At 33.2% G+C, this 2,426-nt stretch overlaps 1 pseudogene; it reads left to right on the forward strand.

Annotated features, from left to right (window-relative positions):
• Positions 1–304: 304 nt before the first annotated feature.
• On the forward strand, positions 305–1,431 carry LOC113338527 (annotated as a pseudogene).
• The last annotated feature ends 995 nt before the right edge of the window (positions 1,432–2,426 follow it).

Genomic DNA, 2,426 nt, shown 5'->3' on the forward strand with positions numbered 1-2,426 from the left:
AACCTAGTAGATATCACCGTAAGTATACACAAACACTAAAAGAAACAATAAAGGTACTCAATTGACAAAACAAAAGAGCGAACCTCATGGAAATTGAATATTCTGTGGAAAGGTGCATCCAGAGTAAAACTCTTTAAAAAGCTAACAACAATGTGTGATTTGGACTCGCTCGACCAGGTGAGTTAACAAATCCAGATTTTTGGCTAACCTACCCTCCCTGGTCGGGTTAGTTCATTATCCCTGGTTAGCTGTAATAAAGTAATGAGCAAAAGATCAAACTTCTTCTGCCCAGAAGAAGCTGGAAATGGATCAGTACCAACTCCAAAGTATCAATCTGTTCGATTTATTTTTCTGTGAAGAAGAAAGATTTGAAGACGAAGAAGAACAAGAAATAAATAATGATTTTAGAAAGAACCCATCTTTGTTTTTACTAGAAAATGATATGTTTTGGGAAGATGAAGAACTAATATCTCTGTTTGCTAAAGAACGAGAGACTTATAATCTAATCATTAATAATCTTGAAACTCATCAGCTCCCATTCCTTGAATCAGTTCGTAAAGAAGCAGTAAAATGGATATTAAGAGTCATTTCACATTATTCATTTTCTCCACTTAATGTTATTCTTTCTGTTAATTACTTGGATAGATTTCTCTCTAGTCATCATTTTCAAAGAGAGAAACCATGGATGACTCAACTTGTTGCAGTTTCTTGTCTTACTCTAGCAGCTAAAGTTGAAGAGACTCAAGTTCCACTTCTCTTAGATTTCCAAGTATGTGAAACTTGTATAAATCTAATTAAAAGTTTTGTTTTTTATTAATCTGATGATATCTTTCTCAATATCTCATTATCAAATCTGGGGTTTTTATATAGGTTGAAGAATCTAAGTATATCTTTGAAGCCAAAACAACCCAGAGAATGGAGCTTTTGATTCTTTCAACAATTCAATGAAAGATGAATCCAGCAACTCCCATTTCATTCCTTGATCACATTATTAGAAGACTTGGGTTTAGCAACAATCTACCTTGGGAATTCCTTCGAATATGTGAACATCTTCTTCTGTTAGTAGTTGCAGGTAAAAAAATTAGACGAGAAAAAAAACCTTTTTTTTTGCGGTAAAACTAAAGTTATCTCTGTTTTCTGACTGTTTTTTTCATCATTTTTACGTTTCAGATTCCAAGTTTTTTCATTACCTTCCATCAGTATTAGCAACTGCAATAATGCTTCACGTTATTGACGAGGTTGAACCTGAAAACCGAATGGAATATCAAAACCAATTCATGACCGTCCTAAAACTCACAAAGGTTTGTCCTTTATTCATCTCTTTATTTTCCATTTTCCATAGAAGTTGATCTTCTATTCAAAATCATCTAGTTAATCTGAACTGATTGATTGATCATATTGCAGGAGGATGTAACCGACCAGGGTGGGTAGGTTAGACAAAAACCGGGATTGTTAACTCACCTAGTCGAGCGAGTCCAAATCACACATTGTTGTTAGCTTTTTAAAGAGTTTTACTCTGGCCGCACCTTTCCACAAAATATTCAATTTCCATGAGGTTCGCTCAAAACAAAATATGTACTCTATATAATTAATATGAAGATGTAGTCCCATAACGCATAATTTTTCAAAGATAGTGCCTTTATTTCCATTCTCGTCCCTTCATCTACAATCTACACATTTGCTAGTCATTTAAGGCATCTAAAATTAAAGAACAACATCAACAGAAAAGTCATCAGAACAATAACAACAACATGAATGGGAGAAGACAGAATGGTAATACTAACAATTACTCAAGGGATTTTTTGGATTTAGAGATAAATTTTGTAGCAAAGAAAACTTTCATCCGCTTCATTAATCATTTTCCAGCACATTTGTAATGTATCCATGGCAAACCTACAAAAACATATGCGCTGGAAGTTACTAAATGGGCACTATTCATTTTTTGTAAACTATGCTAAGGTACTGAATGATATGTGTTACCTGTATAACATTTCTTCGCTAACTTCTTTAATTACATTCATCAACATTTCATTAATGAACTCAGTTGTCTTGAGAATAACCAATTGATTCCAAAAGTTTGTTTTGGGAAAAATTCACATCACTATCTTAACTCTCCATATGACCACGGTTAGGAGTTGGCTTCCTACTTGATCATTAGAAATGGAATCAATATAGAACCAAGTGGTTCCCTAAATGGTAAGGCCAAAGAATCATGTGATGTCTTGCATCCCATCGTAACCAGATAAAAAGTGGCATCACCACCAAGAAAAGAATTTTTATAAAGTTAGAATATTCAAAATAAAAACCTAGAAATGAAATTATCTAATCTGTCTTACAAGCAAGTATTATATCCCCACTAACAAATTTACATTCATGGCCGATTGTAAAAAATATTGAGAATTTAAAACCGAAAGTAGATAAAATTA

The sequence above is a fragment of the Papaver somniferum genome, unplaced genomic scaffold (genome assembly GCF_003573695.1).
Source record: "Papaver somniferum cultivar HN1 unplaced genomic scaffold, ASM357369v1 unplaced-scaffold_19, whole genome shotgun sequence".
NCBI classification, from domain to species: Eukaryota; Viridiplantae; Streptophyta; class Magnoliopsida; order Ranunculales; family Papaveraceae; genus Papaver; species Papaver somniferum.